The sequence below is a fragment of the Aythya ferina genome (genome assembly GCF_964211825.1).
Source record: "Aythya ferina genome assembly, contig: HAP1_SCAFFOLD_115, whole genome shotgun sequence".
In the NCBI taxonomy this organism is placed as follows: domain Eukaryota; kingdom Metazoa; phylum Chordata; class Aves; order Anseriformes; family Anatidae; genus Aythya; species Aythya ferina.
The window spans coordinates 367,140-393,819 of record NW_028181406.1 but is presented as its reverse complement, the minus strand read 5'-3'; the positions used below and the strand labels follow the sequence as shown (position 1 = coordinate 393,819).

The following is a 26,680-nucleotide window of genomic DNA, read 5'->3' as shown; positions in this document are numbered from 1 at the left end:
TTACTTGGAATCCTTCTCTCCATGTTTATCCTTAGACTTCTTTTTCTTCCAGAACTTGTGATATTTTTGCATTTTTTTCACCACCTACAAGCTCCTTTTCTATCTTTCTGTCTTTCCTTTCTATTTCACTTTCACTACCTTCTGCACGGGTATATTTTCTTTTTCTGTTTCCTTCTGTTTCAGTTTTCTGGCGACAGTTCTCCAAATGAGCTGACACAGGTGGAAGCGCATGTCTTTCACGAGAATGTCTTCTGGAATGTTGCTGAGGTACCGAGCAACGATGCAAGTCTGCTCGGGGTGTGCCAAAGCGACGTACATCTTCCTCTCTCAAGAGGGAACCGTGAGGCCATCCGCTTTTGTAATGATAATGCTTATGTGACCTGCTGTAGTAAGTTGCAGTCGATCTGTCAAAGGCTGAATCGCTGTGAGAGAACTTTCTCTCTCTACTGTCTCCTGTCGCATGAGGTGAATAGTAATCCTTGTAATAGCCACATCTTTCCCATCTCCGTGCTTCGTCTCGATAGTATCTTTCTCTGCTCCAACTTCTTTCCCCTTTGGATCGGTAGTACCTATTGCTACCTTGTTCTGATCTTCCTCCGCTGCCAGATCTGTACTTTGAATATTTGACTGCTCTTCTGCCATTCTCAGGGCTGTTTCTTTCACGAGGGAAAGATCTGTACCTGCTTCCCTCCCAGTACTCCTGCTTGTGACTCTTTTGCTCAACAAATTCCACGCTCTGAGAACACCTCCTCTTGCTGGAAGGACCTGCTTTTTGACTCTCCTTCTCTTCACTAGGAGCATGTTCCCTCTTGCTTCGGTAATGCTCTTTCTCAGTGGTTTTAGTCTTGTCCTTTGTATCTTGGCGTCTATCTGCAATAGCTAAGGAAGAAAGATTGTTAGAGCTACATTCAGTGTCAGACTCGAGAGAGGAAGTTTGCCGCAATTTCTCACCAGGCTCACAAGACTCTTTGCCGGACAAAACATTTTCTTTTGAAATGAGGTCACGTTCTTTTGATCTTCTTGGTTTCTCCTTGTCTCCACGGTCATCACATTGGTACTGGGCGAGGTATTCATCATTCCCAGGAGATTTCGGAGGTTCCGCAACACTGCATAAAATAAAAACCCATTTCTCACTTCTGCTGAAGGACGTGAATATTAAGAGTAAAACCTTCCAAAGGCAAACAAACAAACAAAAACCTCCGGACTACAGGAACGCTCGCAAAGATATGCCATTTAGAAACCTCTCCTGTGATTAGGACACCTTCTTCAGCTCCCAGAGAAAGTGCTTTTGCCCCTCTTGCTTCTGAAGCCATTGCACTAAAAAAGCAAACGCATCTGTCTCCTTCCACCTGCTGCTCTGAGAAAAAAGGCATAGGGGCGAGCGGGGAACAGCCAGTGTTTCTCCAGACAGTGGAGAAAAATGGAAAAACATTCTATAAAGGAACACAAGTTCTCCTTGAGGCACCAACCTGCATCAGAGTGATATGCTCAGTGCTGATCATTAGTTCTGTTCGTGACACTGGACACACAGTATGGAATTGTACTAATTTAAATCCTTCCATTAAATACTATTAGTAGACAGATAAAACTGTAACGAACTTCCATAAAGTCTTGTCTTAATCAGACTGTGCTCATTTTACCTCATTTCCTCTGACAAGCTGTTCAGCTGGCTGGCTCTGAAGGACTCCGTGATGACTTCTCGATTGACTGAAGGCATAGCTCCAGGCATCTGCAATTAAAACGCACAAGTCAGCAGACAAAAAAATACTATTTGTAGTAGTACTGAGGACTAGTCTTGTCAGAATGTCTCCATTAAATGGTAAGCAAGACCGCTGTCAGTTGTATGCATTATCTACACTTCAAAGATAACCCCAACTCACCCCCCAAAATCTACTTTATGAAACTTAGGAATTTTTATCTCAGCTGAGCTTAAGTTGACAAGTTCTAATGTAAGCTCAGGTCTGCAAATTCTAAGGGGATAATACCACAAAGCCTTACGATCACATGTGTGCTGTGTTTTCTCAGTATTTCACCTGAATTAGGAACACAATAAACACTCCCGAATACATCGTAGGTGAGAAATTCTCGATGGAGCAAATCTATGTTTCAAGCGATCCATTTGTTTTAGAAAAGAACATCTCAGAAGGTTTAACAGGTTCAACTCGGCAAGTGGAATCATCAAGTTTCAGTCCGTTTTCTTTAGATTCAGTAACTAACCTAATAGCACCATTTAGTGAATCTGTTTTTGGCAGCTCATGCTGGGATCTTCCTTTGTCAGCATTCTGACAGGAAGAATTGGAATGCTGCAATGTACGGACTACCTTTCCAACCAAAATTCCATTAGAGGACATTGCATTGCATTTCAAATTCCTTTGAAATAAGCCCTTTGACTCCTCCTCAGATTTTCCTGAAGATTCTGCACCATAAGGGACTGTGTTATCAGAGCTGAGTTTAGGATTTTCATTCACTGTTGGCTCCACAAAAATTTCATCAGAAACTTTTTTGTTTGTTTGCATTTGCTTCATTTGCATTACCGAATTTGTAATTGTGGATGAAGGAACAGCCTGGTAGAGATCTTCATCCTCCACAGCACTGCTAAGAAAGTCAGGCTGTGACACAGTCTGACGAGCAGGCAATTTATTGTGAATACTGATGGTGATCTTCTGTTTTCTTGACGTATCAGTCATTGAAGGCCTGGTAATTGCCTGGTTTTGAACACAGGCCATTGGTGGTGCTGAAGATGGCCTTTTTAGGGTGACACCAGTGGTCTTTGTGTCCTCTTTTATGGATCCATTTCCATTTAAACGGCTTGAATTCTGTATTTAAAAAGAAGAAATTGCAAGATGGATTAACGCAAACACTGCATGTAACATTTTGAAACACAAAACTCTCCTACTGAGTGTTTCTACAAATGGTCTTAACACCTAAAAAGAAAAACACACTGCCCTTTAAGGATAAATGCAAGTCCAATAAGCGTATTCAATTCCTGCTTTTGGTTTACTGCAGATTGGTATCAAATTAACATCATCTTTGAAAAACAGCCAAGCAACTTAACATTACCTGCTGCTATTCCCAAATATATTTATTTTCCCCTTTAAACATACCCTGAAAAGCCTGAAGTAATCGTTCTGGTGCTCAGGAATAAGACATTTAGTTTTCCCTGTCTTAGCTAAAGTGACGAGGATAGGAAAAACAAGTCCTCTTTTAAATGATTTGAGGATTAGTACACTCTGCTTAAATAGTCAAAGAGCGTAGCTCTCTGTGCTTTAGAAAGCTGTCTTGGAGCTATAAAGTAATGGAGTCGCATGGCTGCACAATTTAGCAGTAACCACTGTTTGAATGACTCTGGCTGTAGCATGAGGGCTGTGAAGAAAGCTGCAGCGTGGGAAGGAAAACAAAACTAAGATGCCGAAAACCAAACAAAAAACCCCACACCAAACCCCAAACCCACTAGCAGTTTGGTGCCGTTATCTGCCCTCCCGCTTCCCTGAATTACCTTAATCATATGAGGAAGAAGTCGTGGTCCCAGAAATCCAGCCTGCTTACTATTAGCCCCCTGCTGACCAGGAGGGAATGAACAGGGATAAGATGGTGCTGGCAAGTAAAACGCACGTTCTCCAAGTGTCAAATCATAGCGCCTTCAGAAAAGAGCAGTGATCGTAGTTTAGTTTTTCTTTCAGCCTACTCTTGGATTAAATCCCATCCTATCATTTTAGAGGAACAGCTCATACGATATGGAAGCCTTCTCTACAGAAGGCTTCGCCAAGACTACAGACTGAAAAGTAGAGAACAGTCTTCCTACTAAGACTATCACTTGCAGAGCAATAATTCATTCTTACACCACAGATGACCTTCATTTCTCTCCTTCTCTAAAGTAGCCAGCTACAGATAACACATAGATAGCAATTTACACAAGTTCTGCAGTTTAAGGCCAAGCAACAAAAGATAATAAACGACACAGAGAATTTCAGGTTAGACAGAACTGAATTAGACAAATAATAATCTTCTCCTGGGATAGCAAGAAAAACACTTGCAAAACAGAAAAATATCAATAACAGGAAAGGAAATCTCTTCTGAACACAATTTAAGATTTGTTATTACCTGATATAAAAAAGTATGTAAGCTTGCTGACCAAGAACTCTTTTAATGTCAGTACGCACTACTTTAGCATCATTCATCTGATACCAAAGTCCATTACCAGCCTGCAAATAAAGACAATGATTTCTTTAGGTGAATTGCACGTTTTCCACTTGAAATCACGGATAGGAACAAAATACACACATGTCAAATAAAAATATAATGAAATCTTTTTCCCTAGAAACAGTAGCTGCTAGTCATGCTTTAATTGGTTTGCCAGCACAACCTTTACCCTGTTAGAAATGCTGTTGACTTCTACCTTTACATAGCATATATAGTGTCCTGAGTGACAGCTGACACCGTGATGTACCAGCACCGCGTATAAGGCATAGAGCAGTGGTTCTCCCATTGACTGCGACATGTAGGCTCTCAGGTCCAAATACTCCGGATATTTCACCTCCTAAAGAGACATCAAGAAGATAGAAAAATTATCCCAGAGTACTTCGTGGACTAGCCAGAGAAAAACACTTCCAAAAAACACAGACTAGAATTGATTTCTAGAATATATTTCTCGAATATATTTCTTGATTCACTACAAATAAGTCTTCCCATAAACAACGGTTAAGACTAGAAGTTGCAGAGAACTGTTTCCTGATGAATCAGCCTTCTCAGAGGAAAGCATATGCTTCTTGTCAAGCGGGAACTTTATTGATATTAAGAGAAAGAATAAGCCATAGTCGTTAGTCTACAATTATTGTCTGAAAATATTAACAACTTTCAGCTTTGGGGGATGTCCCATTACACAATGATATAGTTGCATTACAGTGGTAAATATACCTTGTTGATCTTTCCACCTGTGAAATCTGCAAATCTTTTCAGTGATATTGTGAGAACCTTGGAAGAACGGTGTATGGTAAATCTCTTGGATGCAGGAACCATCTTTTTACACCTTAAAACCAAGCAGAGATAAGTGTTTGAAGGCATCTTCTTTTTTCGCCCCCAAAACAAACTCCTTTTAATGTCTCACGCATGCCTATGCTATTTGAATGATATTTACTTGCATAATAGGTTGGTCTTTTTTCTTTTCATAAACCCATGCACTGCGTGTCAGGTTTGTTAATACACAGAAGAAGGTCAATTTTCCCAACAACTCAGAGCATAGCGGGAACAGGAATCTCTCACAAAAGGGTATGACCAGGTTGGATGGCAAGGTACCATTTCTTGGTCTACAAAAGTGGCTATTTGAAGTCCAATCCTGGAAACATTCTTTCAGCTTTCAAGGGGAATACAAATACTGAAAGCGGAACGAGAGAGCCTTGGTCCCCAGGGCTAGAAATTGCAAATAATCTCCAACATAGGTCGACTATCAACATCAAAAATACAACAGAAGCACATGGTCATTCTACAGGAGGGAGACATTTAACAGTAGGAAGTCTTCATGTACTGAGCTTGTCTGGAAAGACACTGAAACCATCTGCCATCCTTTGAAACAAAATAGTTCAGTTTGACACATTGCCCACTCCAAGGTAGGACCTACGGTGTAAGCAGTGAAAATTAGCCACTAGCCCAGAGAACAACAGAAACTGGGCAGTTTACATCAAGAAAAGTACTGTCGAGAGCTAATAAATAGAAAGAACAAAAGTAGCTCTTTTTGAATTCTGATGGCAAAATACAAGCCAGAGAATTGCAAACCCATAGGGAATGCCTATGAACAAGACTTCCCCCCTCCAAGGAAACAAAAATCCAAGTCTTTTATAAACTTCCACAAAACTTGTAAGTAGATCCAAAGTTTAGAGGTAGTCCAACAGAGTCATGCAACATAGAAAACTGACGTCAAAATCTTACTCGCTACATTTATAGCAATTCTCTCCATCCAGCTCTTCAGGTTTCACAAAGAGTTCCAGAGCTCTGCTAACAGACGAAACCGCCTAGAGCAGCGAGAAAGAAGAGCGTAAAGTCACCGTAATTCAGAATTCCAGAGACATACTAGTAGTTTATAAGAGAATCTTACTAACATACTCAAGCGATCTACTAGGAGCACTGTGAAGAAGGAGGCAGAAAGAGCATGCTCAGCATTGACCTCACCTGGAAGGCATTTGACTTTGGAACAAATACTTTTCCAGTAGCCTAGACAGCATCTACAGTGTGCTTTGTCATCAATACTGGGGACAAATTCATCAGTCTAACAATTAGATGTATATTGAGGTAGAACAACAAAGAAGTATGACAGCATTATAATTTTTGCAGAAAGAGAATTCTTTCCCCTTAAACCCAATGCAAATGTGGAGACTATTTACATGGGTTCCACGGAAGGACAAAGTCCAATCCACTTCCTTAGCACCACCAAGCTCTTACGTTTTAACATTATATGTGGTTTGGTTTTTTAAGTTAAACAAGTTTAATTTAGAAAGTTATGCATGTACTTAAACATCATGAATTATATTTAGAAAACATCTTACCTTTATATCCAAAGTGATATCAAGAAATGCCTCATACGTATCCGAAACTGCTTTGCAATTCAAGCACTTCACTGGAAACAAAATATAAATGCTTAACATTATGTGAAGGAGACTAACTGTCCAAATTCAAGTTGTTGACAGATACTACTTTAGACAAACTACAGACTGCTTTACTACCGACAAAAGACACAGATCAGTTCTAAGGACAGGAATATTTTTTCAAGTACCTCTCGATCTTAGAAATCCTCCAAATATTTGATGAATGACGGTGGTAGCTTGAGAAGATCTGTCCAATCTGGAAATAAATTATAATCAGACCTCAGAAGATTTAAGGCACAGAATTAACTCTTCAAAGAGTTTGATGAAAACCAAGGATGATGTAGACTTGCGTTGCTGATAGTAAATAAGGCACTAAAAGGTGCTAGAGATCATTTTTGAGAGTAAATAAAGGACTAGAAGGTGCTAGAGAATGTATGAAAGTGAACTTGTTTATGCTTACTCGGTGCTTCCGTTCAAGCACGCTTCCTGCATAGCATCAACAGTATAGCGCAAGAACTCGTGTGCGTCTTCTTGACTGCCAAAACGGAAATGTTGTCCTATTCCTAAATAAGAAGATGATAGTATTGACCTCATTTAAAAATGAAATCATTCTTGTATTTCTAAAATCTCTCTTCATTGGAGTGTTAAAACCACTTAGACACATCAAATAATTATTTGAAGATTACAAGCTATCGAAAAGAAACACATCTGAAGCCACTTACGACTGAGATTACTGATAACATGCGTAGGCTCGATGGCATCAACAGTGCAACGCAAGGCCTGGTTAATGTGAGTCTCCATCGTGCACATCATGCAAAAATCTTGTTCACGACCTGAAGAGTGAAAGAACAAAGCATCCCAGTCCAGCGAAATATCCAGAACTACAAACATCTAAGTACAATTTAAACTATAGATACAATATCCACTCTCCTTGCTACATTCTATTCTCCCAAGATGCCAATGTCCCAACAGTCTTGTAACATTTCATTTCACACAACTTGACAGAAGAAAAATATCCACTAAGCCTGTATTCAAATGCATTTTGTGATGAGAAATCTAAAAGACTACTGCAAAGTCGCAGTTGTAAAGGCTGACAGGAATGTGAACTCCACAGGCTGCAAAATGTATTACTCTCTAAAATTACTACTAAATGCATTACTGTCCAATGCACTTCATTATTCCCATGAAGCAATAAATGATCCTTTAATAAACAAACAAACAAACAAACAAATAACTAAATAAATAAAACATGGTGCATTAATTGCACTCCATATGCTATTCGGAGCCCACTGCTAATACAGTGCTCAAAGCCAGCTGCTACAGGTAAAATCAGGCAAATAAGCTTATCTCACAGAATCACTGCTGTTCTTTCACCTTCAGAGCTATCCAACAGATTCAAAATACTGTTAGAAAGTACTCACATGACTGGCTGTGCTCAAGAGAAAGCATGTAATTGGCAAGTGGGGGTGTGTAGGTCAAACACTGTAGAGTAGCATTAAGAAAACATGTGTTGCCAAGATTGTACAGGCCAACTCCAACACTTTGTGTTTCTCGCCAATCCATACAAATCTTCTCAGGTGGAAAAAGAATGCTCTGTGGCGGAGCAATTCCATCATTAACGACTGCAAGAAAGTTAAATTTAAAAAGAGATCTTGTTTGTTTGTTTCGAAGAAAGGTATTTAAAAAAATACTATTCTGCAGGAGCACCTAGAGGAGCTAGCTACAATCCAAACCAGAAAAACTTATTGCAGACAGCTTTAATACCACCAAATTCAAATTGGCTGGTCAACACAATGTTTTGGGGAAAAAAAAAAAAAAACAAAAACAACTTTAGTCAACCATTTTAATTTTTCTAAGGCAAGGCTAACTGCCATTCTGTTTGTAGCACCTAATGCCAAGTTCCTCTCCATCTATAATCTTTAACCTGATTAACTCAACTACTGTTTTTTTCCTTATTATAACTTAAACCACAAACTTAGACTTGAAATTATACGGTAAAAACGTAAAAACTAGGAACTAGGAATGACGGTACCCCTACAGATACCAGATCTTTTCCTGAGCAATGTTATCCTTCAAAAAACCTGTGAAAAATGGAAGCTGTGAATAGCAACAATCAAACACTTTTCTCTGCAAAACAGAAAAGACATGGAGGAATCTGTGCATTACAAAAAGCTCCCCGTATTTCTCTGTTGACTGTAAATATATCAAAATTAATTTCTGTAACATCAGTCACTTCAGTTGCCTTAGGGGATTCGCTTTTCAAGTCTTTCTTCACAGTAGTCCCCTTCTCTATCAGTGCAACAAGTAAGAACTGCATTTTCTACTTTTGCTTTGAAGACAATGGAGGCAGGATAGAACGCACACTTACTTAGATCTCTTGGGGCAAAAGCCTTAGATTTTTCAGATGATCTACAGTAAATAGCACCTCCACGTCCTTGGGCCACAGAGACTTGGCTTGAATCTTCTGCAGGCACTATCCGGCCCCAGTTGGCGGTGCGTGACATCAGTATTTTAGGACTTGGTTTCTTGGATTTGCCAGACCGCCTTGAAGAGGGCTTTTTAGGCTTTGAAGATTTGGGCTTCTTAGCTACGGTCATTGTTCACATCTGCGACAGAGACAGAAGTTCTGGTTGACGTAAGACTATCAAGAAGCACTCCAAGAAGAAAAGAGTAACAGAAGTCCTGTCACTTAATCTCAAAGAAACAGCCTTAAGAACTAAATCGCTGGTATGAATGATTTAAAAAGAATCCCCAAACTAAACACACAAAGTGAAAATTTCCATCTAAACTCTATCAGTATTACTTTTCGCTTCTGCAGAACTAGTGGCTGATGCCATTTCTTTCCCTTCCGTAGGATTTTAATCCATTACAACTCTGGAGTCTTTTTAATATAAAAATGTAGAAGACATTCTCTGAGGGGAATCAGTTATTTATTGATTTCCGGAGTTGCGCAATTATCTGTTAATTAGTACCTATGATCTAATAGATAATTGTTGCAATTATCTATTGCTGGCATTAGTAACGGAACACTATTACTTCACTGCCTGCATTTTTCTGTTTCGTCTCCACAAAGGTACCCAGAACTCACTGCTACTTTTCTCCTGTCTTTCCAGGGCTCGCCCTCTACCTCACTGTCTACTGCACCAGTCATGAGGGGTTTGTTGTGATTCTATAATGAGCCTAGCTTTTAAATACACCTTTTCTGGGCGTCACTTGGTGACGGCAAGTTAATCTGTGAGGGCTCCTCAGTCTACATCATGCGGTCGCTTTTTCCAGGTGAAAAAGCGGAGCTGTAAGTGGCAGTACACCAAAGCCCTGGCATGCTGAGATCCAAGAGGAGAGATGTTTGGCCCTCCTTTTCACTCCTGGGAACCATATACCTCAAAACCCACAGAGGATGGGCTATATCTCAGAGAAATCTTGGGAAAGGAGAGCATGAAGAGCATGTTTGCAAATTCATTTCTCCCTGGGCTTCTTCTGCTTCTCCAAGAAAGACGAGTTTGAATATAACTTTGGCAGCAGTACTTCTGGTGTTTTATTCCTACCACATTTAAAACTCCTACGACAAACTGAAAAGTTAGACTAAAAAGCAGCTCTTTCCGTTCTCCTTTCTAAAGTTGCACGCTTTCCTCATGCAAAACAACAGGGGAATGTAAGCTAGAAACGGAAATGCTGAATGTAAAACAAAACAAAACAAACCTCAGCCCTCCAGGACAAAAGCCAATAACTGCTACAAAGTCCTTTTTAAAATGCTGATTAGGTTTCAAGGTGATACCGCTTTAAATAAGCGTAGTTGTGTGTCCATAGGCAGAAGCTGAATAATGACAGGATGAACTTCTATATTTCATGTTTTGTTACTGTCTTACTGTAGCACACAGGGACTTGTTACCTTTAGGGAAACCACTAACCTCATGGAGGGTTTAAAACATAAGCTAGTTTGTTATACCAAAATGACGGAGAGAACAAAGCATAAAGTGCTTTCAGATTTCTAGCACGCCTTGATTGCTGTCCATTAAACTTCAGACACGTTAAACAAAACACAGTAAATAAGAAAACTCCTAGTCCCACAGCTGGCAAATTGTGTGCAGAGGTTGTAATTAGAACTTTTTTGCCTTGACGTTTTACATTTAAAATTGATTTTAAATCCATTCTATACACACTTTCCATTCCTGAAAAAACAATACGCAAACGTGACAAATGCATTTACATGAGAAATGAAGTCGTCCTTGTCCGATTGGAAGACTAAGGTGACAGCTCCTGGGCTCAGGGATAAGCTCCGATCTTCACCAGTGACAGCTCCTTTTTTAGGATTGAAAGGGAAAATGTTTCAGCAACACATTGGAAACATACTTAAGGGACAAGAAACAAAATCAAGACTGCAGTGAGAAGGAGAACAGAAAAACAATACTGGGGGGAAAATGAAAGGGAAGGGAAGGGAAGGGAAGGGAAGGGAAGGGAAGGGAAGGGAAGGGAAGGGAAGGGAAGGGAAGGGAAGGGAAGGGAAGGGAAGGGAAGGGAAGGGAAGGGAAGGGAAGGGAAGGGAAGGGAAGGGAAGGGAAGGGAAGGGAAGGGAAGGGAAGGGAAGGGAAGGGAAGGGAAGGGAAGGGAAGGGAAGGGAAGGGAAGGGAAGGGAAGACCTTGATCTTTATACTGACCAATGAGATAAGCCTTACACATTTTTAAGTTTATTTTTGACAACTGATTGAGGTGTTACCAGCTATTAAGTACGATTCAAGAGCAAATATTAACACTAGAAAGAAGAAATCCGATCCACCACCACTGTTTCAAAATACATCCATTTCTCATTTGGAGATGACGTCTCTCTGGCAAGGTAGTAGAAAAACTGTAAATACCGATAGAGCTTCCTCTCCCGATGTTCCATATACATACCGATGCTGTTCCTACACCTACGCTCTGAGCATAAATTTATGTTGACATGAGTGACAAGAGAGGGTGTTACTCCTCTCTTTGTTTGCCTTGAGAGACACACCTCTTGTCCATTGAAAAGTAAATTCAAGATTCCAGATCACTTAAGACAGTTGCTATCCCCCCATTCAGAGTTCTGCAGCAGCACTCTTCAGATGTGTTTAGCAGTCTCTTTAGAAAATGTTATCACTTAGGACCTGCTTCTCAGTAGGTCCACGTTTGGCCTCCGCTTAGCAGAGAGTCAATCCCAGCTTAAGCTTTCGTACAAGAGCCCCTTCACGAAACGGAGTTGAACCCTGTCCTGGTTTCAGTTAGCACAGAATTAATTTTCTTCCTAGTAGCTGGTGGAATGCTGTGTTTTGGCTTAGAATGAGAAGAGTGCTGATAACACCCCGATGCTTTAATTGTTGCAGAGCAGTGCTTATACTAAGCCAAGGACATCTCAGCCTTTGCTCTGTCCTGCCAACGGGCAGGCTGGGGGGGTGCAGTAAGAGCTGGGAGGGGACAGACCCAGGACAGGTGACCCAAACTAGCCAAAGGGGTATTCCATACCATCTGACGTCATGCTAAACAATATATAGGGGTGGCTAGCCGGGGGGAGGGGGCCGGACTGCTCGGGGTTAAGCTGGGCATCGGTCAGCGGGTGGTGAGCAATTGCATTGTGCATCACTTGTTTGTACATATTATTAGTAGTAGTACTATTATCATCATTGTATTATTATTATTATTATTATTATTATTATTATTATTATTTTCCTGTCTTATTAAACTGTCTTCATCTCAACTCACGAGCTTCACTTTCCATTTCTCTCCCCCGTCCCAGAGAGGGAGGGGGGAGGGTGAGCGAACGGCTGCGTGGTGTTTAGCTGCCAGCCGGGTTAAACCACGACAGTCTTTTTTGGCGCCCAACGTGGGGCTCGAAAGGTTGAGATAACGGCAGATCTGACCAGAGTGTGTTAAACTAAAATTGGTATAAGTATTAGACCTGCTTAATAGTCACTTGTCATAATGCTGATTGCTTTAATCTCAACTGTGCTGCGCCTGTTTTCCAAATTGAGTATTATAGCACGTTATTTTCCGTATGTGCTCTCTGTCATGTTGTTTATCCTCTCCGGGCCCTGGTTTCAGACCGTTATGGTACTGTGTGTTGTATCAGTGGCTTATGAGATGATGAAATATCTGGCCATGACTCTAACCTGGTATTTGTACTCAGTAACATCTTCGATTCTATACTTTGGAAACTGTATTTTGGAAACTATTAGCAATTGTATCTGTTGCCTTTTTCCATTAGGGAGTCAATCTGTGGAGGGGAAAGGGGAAGATATTTTTTCTTACTTGATCACTCTCCCTTTCTCCTTCACCACCCCTGTATCCTCCTTGATCACTCTCCCTTCCTCCTTCACCACCCTCTTATCCTCCGAGCTTATTACAATAGCTCTCCAAGATATTGAATATCCTTGGGATACTCAGACCAGCATAGTCTTGTTGTTCTGCCTCCTGAATGCGCTTCAGATTCTGCTTAAAGTTAAACAACTACTTAGGAAGCTCATCCGGAGATCTGCCCAGAGGCAGTATAGTTGTGGGTGGCAGGGAGTATGGGTGGATATGGGCAGGCATCTAGAGCAGTTGGCACCCCCAGTGTGTTGGAAATTCACCCCTGAACAATGGCAAAATCCTCAAAAACTGGCAGAATGCTTGAAAAAAAGGTGTAATGATTCTGGCAGTTCCAAAGTAACACAAATCATTGTAACGTGCTGGGGCCTGGCTCATGCCTATCGAGCTGCCATTGATACTGCTGTCAACTTAGTGACAGACCCTGCGGCCACTCCAAACCCTGTGACAGATCCAACGGCCACTGTGACCCCTACGGTGGATTCTGCAGCCGCTCCAGTCCCAGCTCCTGCAGCCGCTCCAGTCCCAGCTCCTGCAGCCGCTCCAGTCCCAGCTCCTGCAGCCGCTCCAGTCCCAGCTCCTGCAGCCGCTCCAGTCCCAGCTCCTGCAGCCGCTCCAGCTCCAGCTCCTGCAACTGCTCCAGTCCCAGCTCCTGAAGCTGCTCCAGCTCCAGCTCCTGCAGCTGCTCCAGTCCCAGTTCCTGCAGTCGCTCCAGTTCCAGCTCCGGCCGCTACTCCAGTCCCAGTTCCTGCAACTGCTCCAGTCCCAGCTCCTGAAGCCGCTCCAGCTCCAGCTCCTGAAGCCGCTCCAGCTCCAGCTCCTACTGCTGCTCCAGTCCCAGCTCCTGCAACTGCTCCAGCTCCAACTCCAGCTCCTGTAGCCGCTCCAGCTCCTGTGGCCGTGTCAGAGAAACGAGCTGTAGCAGTGCAAGTTGACCCTGCAGAGGGCATTCCAACCCCTGTGGCAGACCCTGTAACAAAGTCAGAGAAACGAGCAGTAGCAGTGCAAGCTGCCCCTGTAGAGAAGGTGAAAATATGGTATAGAAATTCAAGTCGTTTAGAACGCAGAGAGTCTTCTGCCAATCCAGGTAAGGCTTCTGCCAAAACTAAGTATAGAGATGACGAAGATGATGACGACGCTGGGCCGTCAAGGATTCAGGAGGAGGAAGATGAGGATGCCGAAAGAGCAACAGTAACTACCCGAAGCCTAAACGAGCGCGAGCTACGAGATGTGCGAAAAGATTTTGGTCGCTGTATAGGTGAGCAGCTTGTCACCTGGCTGCTCCGGTGCTGGGACTCTGGAGCCAATTGTGTGGAATTAGACGGCAGGGAAGCCAAGCGGCTGGGATCCCTTGCTCGAGACGCCGGCATTGACAAAGCAATTGCAGATGGAGCACGACCCACCAGCCTCTGGAGGCGTCTCCTCTCAGCTGTGAGGGAAAGGTATCCCTTCAAGGAAGATATTTTATGTCTACCAGGCAAGTGGACCACTATGGAGAAGGGAATCCAGTACCTGAGGGAATTAGCCGTACGGGAAGTGATTTATGAGGATCCAGACCTCAAACAAACATCCACAGATCCAGATGAAGTCAAGTGTACACGACCCATGTGGCGGAAGTTTGTACGGAGTGCACCATCATCATATGCCAGCTCATTGGCAATAATGGCCTGGAAAGAGGATGAGGAACCCACAGTGGGTGAAGCGGCTAAACAACTCCGGCAGTACGAAGAAAGTCTCTCCTCTTCCTTACAGGCCTGCGTCTCAGCTGTGGAGAAACTTTCTGAAAAGGTTCACCAACTTGAAGAGAATCTATTGTCCTCCCCACCTGAACCAACCAGTGCCCACCGACCAAAGGAGAACACTTGGGAGAAACTTTCTGAAAAGGTTCACCAACTTGAAGAGAGATTATTCTCCTTCGCACCTGTACAAAGCAGTGTCTCAGCTGTCAGGGGTAGGCGTTCACCCACACAAGGAAGACGATATGGTGGGTACTCACCCCGTGCCACCCTGTGGTTTTACTTACGAGACCATGGAGAGGACATGAGAAAGTGGGATGGAAAATCTACCGCGACCCTAGAGGCACGGGTACGTGAGTTGCAAAAGAAAACAATCAGGAAAAAGGGATTCTCCGAAAAGTTTGCTGCTCCAACTTCCAGCAGACAGTCCTTCAAACACAGAAACGAGGAAGATTCTGACCAGGATTAGGGGGGCCCTGCCTCCAGCCAGGGGGAGGAAAGGGACAATCGAGTTTATTGGACTGTGTGGATTCGATGGCCTGGCACATCACGCGCACAGAAGTATAAGGCTTTAGTAGACACCGGTGCACAATGTACTATAATGCCATCGAGCTATAAAGGACCAGAGCCCATCTATATTTGTGGAGTGACAGGGGGATCTCAGCAGTTGACTGTATTGGAGGCTGAAGTGAGTCTGACTGGGAATGAGTGGGAAAAGCACCGCATTGTGACTGGTCCGGATGCTCCATGTATCCTTGGCATAGACTATCTTAGAAGAGGATACTGCAAGGACCCAAAAGGGTTCCGGTGGGCTTTTGGTATTGCTGCCTTAGAGACAGAGGGCATTAAACAATTATCTACCTTGCCTGGTCTCTCAGAGGACCCCTCTGTTGTGGGGTTGCTGAGGGTCGAAGAACAGCAAGTGCCAATTGCTACCACAACTGTGCACCGGCGGCAATATCGCACCAACCGAGACTCCCTGATTCCCATCCATAAGCTAATTCGTCAATTGGAGAGCCAAGGAGTGATCAGCAAGACTCATTCACCTTTCAATAGTCCCATATGGCCAGTGCGAAAGTCTAATGGCGAGTGGAGACTAACAGTGGACTATCGCGGCCTGAACGAAGTCACGCCACCACTGAGTGCTGCAGTGCCGGACATACTGGAACTTCAGTATGAACTTGAATCGAAGGCAGCCAAGTGGTACGCCACAATTGATATCGCTAATGCATTTTTCTCCATCCCTCTAGCAGCAGAGTGCAGGCCACAATTTGCCTTCACTTGGAGGGGAGTCCAATATACTTGGAATAGGCTGCCCCAGGGGTGGAAACACAGCCCTACCATTTGCCATGGGCTGATCCAGTCTGCACTAGAGCAGGGGGAAGCTCCTGAACACCTGCAGTACATCGATGACATTATTGTGTGGGGTGACACAGCAGAGGAAGTTTTCGAGAAAGGGAAGAAAATAGTCCAAATCCTTCTGAAAGCCGGTTTTGCCATAAAACAAAATAAAGTCAAAGGACCTGCACGGGAGATCCAGTTTTTAGGAATAAAATGGCAAGATGGACGTCGTCAAATCCCAATGGATGTGATCAACAAAATAACAGCTATGTCTCCACCAACTAACAAAAAAGAAACACAGACTTTCCTAGGTGTTGTGGGGTTTTGGAGAATGCACATCCCAAATTACAGTCTGATTGTAAACCCACTCTACCAAGTAACTCGTAAGAAGAATGAGTTTGAATGGGGCCCTGAACAACGACAAGCCTTTGAACAAATCAAGCAGGAAATAGTCCATGCAGTAGCCCTTGGGCCAGTTCGAACAGGACCAGATGTAAAGAATGTGCTCTACACTGCAGCCGGGGAGAACGGCCCCACCTGGAGCCTCTGGCAGAAAGAACCTGGGGAAACTCGAGGTCGGCCTCTGGGGTTTTGGAGTCGGGGATACAGAGGATCTGAGGCCCGCTATACTCCAACTGAAAAGGAGATATTGGCAGCATATGAAGGAGTTCGATCTGCTTCGGAGGTGGTCGGTACTGAAGCGCAGCTCCTCCTAGCACCCCGATTACCGGTACTAGGCTGGATGTTCAAGGGAAGGGTCCCCTCTACGCATCATGCAACTGATGCTACATGGAGCAAGTGGGTTGCACTGATTACTCAGCGGGCTCGAATAGGAAACCCCAGTCGCCCAGGAATATTGGAAGTGATCATGGACTGGCCAGAAGGCAAATACTTTGGGATATCATCAGAGGAGGAGGTGGGTCGTGCTGAAGAAGCCCCACTGTACAACCAGTTGCCAGAGAATGAAAAGAAATATGCCCTGTTCACTGATGGGTCCTGTCGTATTGTGGGGAAGCATCGGAGATGGAAGGCTGCTGTATGGAGTCCTACGCGACGAGTTGCAGAAGCTGCTGAGGGAGAAGGTGAATCGAGTCAGTTTGCAGAAGTGAAAGCCATTCAGCTGGCTTTAGACATTGCTGAACGAGAAAAATGGCCAGTTCTCTATCTCTACACCGATTCATGGATGGTAGCAAATGCCCTGTGGGGATGGTTACAGCAATGGAAGCAAAACAACTGGCAGCGTAGGGGCAAACCTATCTGGGCTGCTGCATTGTGGCAAGATATTGCTGCTCGGGTAGAGAACCTGGCTGTGAAAGTACGCCACGTAGATGCTCATGTGCCCAAGAATCGGGCTACTGAAGAACATCAAAACAACCAGCAGGTGGATCAGGCTGCTAAGATTGAAGTAGCTCAGGTGGACCTGGATTGGCAGCATAAAGGTGAATTATTTATAGCCCGATGGGCCCATGACACCTCAGGCCATCAAGGTAGAGATGCAACATACAGATGGGCTCGTGATCGAGGGGTGGACTTGACCATGGACGCTATAGCACAGGTTATTCATGACTGTGAAACATGTGCTGCAATCAAGCAAGCCAAACGGTCAAAGCCTCTTTGGTATGGAGGACGATGGCTGAAATATAAATATGGAGAGGCCTGGCAGATTGATTACATCACACTCCCTCAAACTCGCAATGGCAAGCGCCACGTACTTACAATGGTGGAAGCAACCACCGGATGGCTGGAAACATATCCTGTGCCTCATGCTACCGCCCGGAACACCATCCTGGGCCTTGAAAAGCAAGTCCTATGGCGACATGGCACCCCAGAAAGAATAGAATCAGACAATGGGACTCACTTCCGAAACAACCTTATAGACACTTGGGCCAAAGAACATGGTATTGAATGGGTGTATCACATCCCCTATCATGCACCAGCCTCCGGGAAAGTTGAACGATACAATGGCCTGTTAAAGACTACCTTGAAAGCAATGGGCGCTGGGACGTTCAAAAACTGGGATACGCATTTGGCAAAGGCCACCTGGTTAGTCAATACTAGGGGATCTACCAACCGAGCTGGACCTGCCCAATCAAACCTGTTACGTACTGTAGATGGGGATAAAGTTCCTGTAGTGCATGTAAAAAATATGCTGGGTAAAACAGTCTGGGCTACTCCTGCCTCAGGAAAAGGCAAACCTATTCGTGGAATTGTTTTCGCTCAGGGACCTGGATATACTTGGTGGGTGATGCAAAAGAACGGAGAGGTCCGGTGTGTACCTCAAGGAGATTTAATACTGGGTGAGAATAGCCCATGAACTGAATTGCACCATGTTAAATAGTATATTATACTGTATGTTATCACTACCATGATTACTATAGGTGACTAATTAGAATGTATGGAAAAGAGTGTAACCTGAGCATGACATAAATGGTATGGAATAAGGGGTGGATAGATGTCCTGGTTTCAGTTAGCACAGAATTAATTTTCTTCCTAGTAGCTGGTGGAATGCTGTGTTTTGGCTTAGAATGAGAAGAGTGCTGATAACACCCCGATGCTTTAATTGTTGCAGAGCAGTGCTTATACTAAGCCAAGGACATCTCAGCCTTTGCTCTGTCCTGCCAACGGGCAGGCTGGGGGGGTGCAGTAAGAGCTGGGAGGGGACAGACCCAGGACAGGTGACCCAAACTAGCCAAAGGGGTATTCCATACCATCTGACGTCATGCTAAACAATATATAGGGGTGGCTAGCCGGGGGGAGGGGGCCGGACTGCTCGGGGTTAAGCTGGGCATCGGTCAGCGGGTGGTGAGCAATTGCATTGTGCATCACTTGTTTGTACATATTATTAGTAGTAGTACTATTATCATCATTGTATTATTATTATTATTATTATTATTATTATTATTATTATTTTCCTGTCTTATTAAACTGTCTTCATCTCAACTCACGAGCTTCACTTTCCATTTCTCTCCCCCGTCCCAGAAAGGGAGGGGGGAGGGTGAGCGAACGGCTGCGTGGTGTTTAGCTGCCAGCCGGGTTAAACCACGACAAACCCTGACATAACTGAGTTGAACCTTTAACCTTGAAGCTTCCTTAAAGAAGAAAGCAGCACCCAGGCCAGGAAATAGAAATTAATCGTCACTTTACCCTGAAACGCAGTGGGCTATTCTGTGCTGGCAGGATTGCTGCCGGGCTGGCCGACGAGGCGGCGGGCAGCTCCCCGGGGCCACAGGGCCTGGCACAGGGAGCCGCCGGGGGTCTCCAAGGTCCGGGAACAGCGGCAACAGCGGCAACAGCAGGGACAGAGGGGACAGCAGCGACAGCAGCAGCCACCTCAGCCGGGGCCGTCTCCACAACCGCCACAACGGCCTCGGAACGCCGCCGAACTCGGAGCTCCAGCGTGACGCCTTGTGAACCTGGCCGCGCTGCTCATGGCTAAAACCAGAGCGTTTCCTCCGGCATGTGTTTACTGTCGGTGCCGGATCGGCCCTCACCCCGAGCTCTCCCTGCCGGGAGGGCTTTGGGGTTGGGGTTTCCCTCCCGCCGCCGCCGCGGGCAGGCCCCGCGCGCAAGGGGTCCGCGCTGGGGAGCAGCATCTCACCCGCGGCGAGAGACCGAGGGCACGACATGAAAAAGCCCCGACACAAAAATGCCACGACATGCGGCCGAGGCGGCGGGGAGACGGCTCTGAGGGAGCTGCCACTTCGCCCCGCCGTCCTCCCCTCCCGGGCCGCCCCGCCGAGCCCCGTGCGCCTCAGGCGCTGCGCTGAGGGGGTGGCTGGCTACTGAGACAGCTGCCCAGGGCACTGCTCATGGCACCGAGCCTGACGGAGGTCAACAAGTGTTGAACAATGCTCTCAGACATCGGGTCTCACTTTGGGGTGGTCCTGTGTGGAGCCACGAGTTGGACTTGGTGATTATTGGGAGTCCTTTCCACCTTGGGATGTTCTCTGATTCTAGGTCAGCAATCCAGTAGCTGATGAGAAGTGTGGAGTCATTCAAAGGGAAGAGAGAGCACAACACTTCTCGTTTGCAGAAGCGGCTATTTGGTAACCAAACCGATGATTCCTTTGCTTCTAGAGCAACTAACAGCAGGGATCCGCTTTACAATGGAGGGAAAAGAGTCGTTGGCATGTCATGTGAAGTAACCTTCAAATCCCAGAGGATGATTTTGTTGGAACTTTATTCAGCTGAAAACACGGAAGCCTTGCTTCTGCTTGTGTTAGTTACAGCTCCAGTTTACTTTGGTTGGGAGGGAAGGCATTCCAGGCTAATGTGCTGTACCTGTTCCTTCAGCTCATTGTCCATAAACGGAGGAGCAAATGAAATCAGTTTAATCTCCATTAAATGCAGCAGACAAAGCGGAGTAGAGGGCGATCTAGCACTTAATTTTTCCTGTAAGCAGGAAACCCAGAACTCAACAACACTTTTCAAATCTTGTCCTGCAGTAAATGACCAGCTGAGTGAAGCTTGCATTTAGAGGATGTGCTCCTCCAGTAGACGGAAATAGCTTTTCCTCTTCACAAGTGCAACTGAGTGGTGGACTGGCAGCTACGTGGTTAACTAGTTGTGCCAAAGGGGTTGTGTTGAATGCACAGAAAAATATGCAGGAATAAATAAACAGCAGAGGGTTGTCTGTAGGCATGACACTGAGTACAGATGTTGTCTGCAGGTTCGTGCAGAGTGCACCGCGCCAATAAGCACCCAGAGTCGGAATGCACACGAAGGTCTTTTAATTATATAATTACTTATAGAACTCTGCAGAGTCAGGTACTTGGCCATCTTTCGCAAAGCAAGCACACCTCTGACTCGAATCACCGTCATTTATACACAGGAAACTTGTGAAAACTCTCTCTTTGGCTCCTTTGGATTGGTTATTACAGCTCACCTAACTTATCTCCACTGAGCTTGTGTATTACAGAGGAATACCGGGGGGGAGGGGGAACAGGAGAGGGGGGACACACACCGAATCCCACATTAGCATAGATTAGCATTTTGACAGGTGTGATTTTTAATGTGCTAATGACCCTTAATGAGAAAAAGGTTACTATAGGTCAGTCTGGAGCTGGTGTTCTCCTTCCTGTTTTTTCCCTTTTAGCCCTTCTCTTCCTTGCTTCTGCTAGCTCAAGGCTACCTGTCTCTCTCCTTCTTTATTTTCTCAGCTAAAAGACTGCACAAGCTACATGCCTCCCTATTTGCTTCAACATTTCCTTGTTTTTTTTTTGTTTTTTTTTTTTTTTTTCCCAGCTCTGGGACGACACAGGTGTGGTTTGATATTTGCCAGTATAGCTAAAACTCACGCCAGTCTGCTCACGCACAGTAAGTAGTAAGATTTAAGGACTGGTTTCATCGGCTTCTTCCATACTAACATCCTTCTTATGTTTTAGATATGCTGGAGTTAAATCAACACTAAGTTACTACTTGTGGAGTAATCGCCTTAAGCGACTAGGCATCATAAGCACACCTCCATCCCAAAAGCTACCCGCCTCCAAGGTGCAACCACCCCTCACTGAGCACGCCCTCGGAATTTCTCAGAGCCTGTACCTTTAAACGCAAGTGAGATCATTTCTACCAAGCACAACCAAGATATGCACGACTAGAGTCACTCAAGCTCCACCTTAAAGATAGAAAATAATACCAATTGCTTTAAGAGAAAGGGGATGTTAGGGAAGATACTATCAGGAAGATTCCTTCTGACATCACTCGACAGGCTGAGCCTCTCACTCCCCCACCCCCACTCCATTGGGACGCCGTGGGGTAAGATCTGAACGCTTGCTTATACCAGGCGTCTCTGTGGAATCTTAGAAATCTCTAGAGTTTTGATGCTTTTTAATGTCTTAATACCTAGGCTGTGTACCTGTGCATTTCATGCATGCTAGCTTGCTTTTGCAGACAGTGAATTTATCACTGACAATCCAAAGAACCTGTGTACCTGTCGCCGTAAGAAATTGCACTTAATTGCATTCTTCCTAGCTGTGAGAGTTCTCCTTGAATGCGACTAGAGCGAGGCCGTACTGCATTGTTGGTGAATCCGTGACCGTGATAGTTCAGCACCCTGAATCCGACGGGACCCATGACGGTCAATCGGCTACACCCCTTAACGCGACACTACTAGACGAAGAAGATGACAGGGCTTGCATGCACTGCATTAGGCTTTGCATGTGAAAACACCCCCAAATAATTTCACGCGCATTTAACGTTTTTAAAGGGAAAAAAACAGGAAGGTGTAGTCTCTCTGTAAGCTACAGCCCTACATAGTTAAGGCATCAGCATTCATTCCTTTGCTTGATAGCAAAGTATGAACATACAGAAGAGTTAAATATTTTCTTTGCATTCTTAAAGGCGATTTTTCAGACTTGGGCTTCAGTTGTTGGAGTTGAAGAGATCAGTAGACATCCTTACTTTTACGTTAAGACCAAAATCTTTATCTAAGATTGTGTTATCTAACGCAACTAAACTCCCACCCCCACATGGTTTTTTTGTAACTTCGCAATGATCTTGCTGCAGTCCCACTCTGATGGTCTTTCAGTAACATGCAAACTGCCGTGGCAGATTCTGTTACAGTGCTTTTCTATTGACAGTGTGCCTAACACTCAAGGTAAAGCCCCTCATTTCGCAGTGGGGACATAAAGTGTTTCTTTGGACCCTGCTGCTTCTGTTAGTACTCATTTTTTCACAAACTTGTTGAACCTGAGCCGTGCCTACTGAGCCAACGAATGCTTTGATGACACAGTATTTTGTCAAAGCAGTTTTGCTTCTTGGAGCTACAGAAGCAGCTCTGGCTACGTGATAGCGAATTGTGCTGCATTGGCAAAACCAGACTTAGCTACAGACTTACAACACTTGCTAACTCGATCTATTTCAAATCTCATTTTAACTTTAAACGACAATCAGTTTTGTGGCTCCTGTCTTACTAATTTGCCTTGTTTTGCATGGAAGGGCAGCCTGTGAATGTTTTGCTTTATTGCATGCTTCAAAAAAAGGCTGAGGAAGAGACTGGAGGAACCTTTTCTATTCTATGGACTTTCCCCCGAGAGTGTGGAATTGCAGGCTACTTGGATGAATGTTCCAATGTGAGTAAGGGAGCAGACCTCAGCCAAAGGAGGTGGAATCCTTGCTTAATAGTAAGTATCAGTGTGGGGACATCTTTGCTTAACGGGAGCCATTTAAACTCTTCATAGAAACAAAATAAGCTGGACATCTTATGCTTGGAAAGCAGTATGGTTACACAGCGGCTAACATAATGACTTGAGTCTACTGCTCTGCAACTTCAGGTTTTGTTTTCAAGCAGTGCATACATCAGTTTAAGCTTTGGACAAGGAGATTTGCAATGCAAATAGTGATAAACCAGAATCAGCGGCGCTGACGAGTGTAATGGTGAAATGCAGCAAATCAAGTATTCCTGGAGAAATGTGAGATTACAAAACTAGCAAGCCATGAAGCACTTTTGTTGCTGTTGCTGTTGTTGTTGTTTTTTAAATCAATTCTTATATGCTGAAATAGCACCTTCAAGAAAAACTGTTTATCTAGCCAGGTAACGGTGTCTCCCTGTAAACAGGAAGGAAATGCCAGGAGCAGCCATACCTCTTTGCTGTCAGAATAAAGAGCAAGTCGAGGCCAACATCATGCCATAGTGCAAAGGCTTGCTAAGAAAGATCGTTCTAAGAGGTCTGCAAGAAAAGATGACTTACTTTGTCATAAGTTTGTCAAATAGAATGGACGAGTTAGTAGTCGAGTACCGACTGTGTCCGACTCTACAGCTGCGGCGCAGCTCCAAGTCCCTGTTTTCTCCGTGGACTCGTCTCACAGTTTTTGCACCAGCTCTACTCCTCAATGTTCTGGTGACTGAAACGCAGAAACAAAGTCTTTTGAAACAGTGAAGATGGGATTCTCCTTATTTCACCGTTGCTCTTGTAAAATGGAAACAGACAGACAAAAAAGGCACCCTGAAGTGGATTGAGTTTTCTTTACATTTCAGGTCAGAAGTTGGTGTCACAACCACTGCATTCCACTAATTTATCGCTCTGCACGTTTAAACTGTCTACTTAAAACTGGGACCTGTAGGGAAATTTTTAAAGAGACTGAAAGCTAGCCAGACAAAAACAAACGTGCAACTTTTGTTCCATGCAGGAGGGAAATCTACTCCACTTATTTCTGTCTTGGAAAAGTGAGAACAATCAACACCTTTCTCTAAGGTGTTTTCACTCCATTCATGTCAAACTGTATCTAACAGTGCTCAAAACAAACACTAGGACATTGCAAGCCTCTTCCTAAGAGGTGTATGTTTGATTACTCTGTTTATGCATGCAGCACTTCCATTTCCTGCATTAGGATCTAACAGCTCAAGGAGGGAAGAATCGTTTCAAGAGAAACACCCAAACACCACATAACTCAAACTCGTGCTTTTTAGAAAAAAGCCTGCCCATTGTTTGCCATACAGCACCCTTTGGCACAGGTTGGTTGCTTGCACTGTCATTAAAAGAGCCAAGAGGACAAGGGGAAGGGAAGAGCTACACCGCTGTGCTGCTAGGATCACAGCTAAGGTTTACTTTTGTGCTTGCCAGCTATAAAACTGAGTTTGAACTTACCAAGTATCGATTTACTTTGCACAATTAGAACAGTTTGCTTTGTGCCTACCAAGCTGCAATTCACACTGCTCCCTCCCCAAGGAATTCATAAAATCTCCTATTTGCACCTACCTCTCTTCACAGAAAAGTCACTGAGGAGTGAATTCAGCTGACTACAGAAGGCTTTGGGGCCAAATGAAAGCCATGGAGTGACCAAGTGCCATCCTCTTCAGTAACCAGCGCAAATAGGTATCCCGGGGACTTACAGCCACTTACCTGTGCTATATTCTTTTTTTTCGTTCCAATTTTGGCTTTCTCAACTGCCTACATTAAGAAAGAGGACAGGGCAGAGAAGGGAGAAAAGACTTGTTGTATTAGACCCATCAAGGATGGGAAATTTCACCATGTTTACAAGCCAGTGCTCCATGGTATACAAAGAGAAGCCTGTAGGCCTCACGCAGGATCCACATCCCAAGTCTGTTGCGTGCCATATACACGTGGTTCTGTATGTACCCACATTTCCTAGCTTGCTCATGTTGAATTCTCAAAATTATGAGCAATAGCACCCAAGTGGAAAAGATACATGTCCTGGTTTCAGTTAGGACAGCGTTAGTTCTCCTCCTAGTAGCGGGTAGGTTGCTATGTTTTGGCTTAGAATGTGTGAAAGGATGTTTCGAAGAGTGCTGATACCACCCCGATGTTTCAATTGCTGCAGAGCAGTACTTACAACAAGCCAAGGACCTTTCGGTGTCTCACTGTCCTACTGGCGATCAGAATCGGCGCACAGCAACAGCTGCGAGGGGACAGACTCAGGATGGCCGACCCCAACTGGCCAAAGAATTCTATGCCTTATGGCAACACGCTGCACCATGGATAGGGCGGGGCAGCCGGGCTGCTAGGGGTTACGCTGGGCACTGGTCAGCGGGTAGTGAGCAACTGCATTGTACATCACTTGTTTTGTACACATTACTAGTAGCAGTACTATCATCATCACCATCATTATTATTATTTTCCTGTCTTAATAAACTGCCTTTATCTCAACTCGCGGGCTTCACTGTCCCGTTTCTCTCCCCCATCCCAGAGAGGGAGGTGGGAGGGTTGCAGAAGGGCTGTGTGGTGTTTAGCTGCCGGCCGGGTTAAACCACAACAACACCTCAAAGGGGTTGGGGAAAAAAAACAGGTTTTTTTAGAAAAGCAGAAGACTTTCACTGAGAAGAGGGATTCTAGTTTTAAGGTACTGGTACGCCATCAGCATGCTCATAGGCCTCTGCTGATTTTAGCCGGAGGTTTATCAGGCCACAACTCACTGCACATGCTTTCTCTCTTGCTTTTCAATCTACAAATCGAACAGAGATTGAACATATAGAAATACAGTACCTTGAAAAGCATCTTCTCTTGACATTTCCCCTCAGTACCGCCATACTTTCTTCAAAGCTGGAGACTGAACACCGCAGGATGCTTTTGCTCATTGATCTTAAACGGTGTCTGTTGAAACATTCAATACTGGGAGAAGAATAATCCTAGGGAAAGAAGGAAACAAGAATATATTTATGTGAACCACGTAGACTCAGATAAAGAAATTCTGCCTCACGCAAGTTTAATTGACCCTCCTGACTTGGTAGTGGGGCAACTAATGGCAGGCAGACACTGAAACGCTGCTGTGCTCAAGAAAAACCGGGAGAGAAAAAAAAAAAAGAAAAAAAAAAAAAAGCTTTCAAAACTAAAGCTTCCCTTTCCCCACCGTTTTCTTGTGGATAACTTAAGCTTAATATCCTTGGAAAAAAGATATTGCAGCAAAACCTTTCACATAAAATTAGTGTTTCGTGAAAAACAACAACAACAAAAAAACCTTTAAATTCAATTGGAATTTTTTTCAATAAATTCAATTGGAATTTAAATTCAAAACTTTAAATTCAGTTGAATTTAAATTAAAAAAATAAACTAATTAATTTAAATTAAAAAAAATTAAATTCAATTGACTGTTCAGAGGAACAGTCAAGCTTGACATTATACATCCTAGAATTAAAATCTAGTTTGAGTTTTTCTCCCATCTCCAGACCTTGCTAAAGATGCTTATTAGGAGCTCTGTCAAAAAAAGTGAAAGGCTTGTTATATCAAAGCTTCGAACCCTTCTTACTGCCCTTGA

At 44.1% G+C, this 26,680-nt stretch overlaps 1 pseudogene across 1 annotated transcript; it reads right to left on the bottom strand.

Annotated features, from left to right (window-relative positions):
• On the bottom strand, positions 1–26,049 carry LOC311428698 (ubiquitin carboxyl-terminal hydrolase 42-like; annotated as a pseudogene). The gene is made up of 18 exons: positions 25,912–26,049; positions 23,659–23,812; positions 10,783–10,874; positions 8,944–9,181; positions 7,997–8,197; positions 7,298–7,408; positions 7,036–7,138; positions 6,764–6,831; positions 6,537–6,607; positions 5,923–6,005; positions 4,915–5,026; positions 4,397–4,537; positions 4,102–4,202; positions 3,497–3,638; positions 2,535–2,816; positions 1,661–1,729; positions 952–1,024; positions 1–879 (listed from the first exon to the last, which is right to left on the bottom strand). The product of its transcript is annotated as a ubiquitin carboxyl-terminal hydrolase 42-like (transcript).
• Positions 26,050–26,680: the final 631 nt, after the last annotated feature.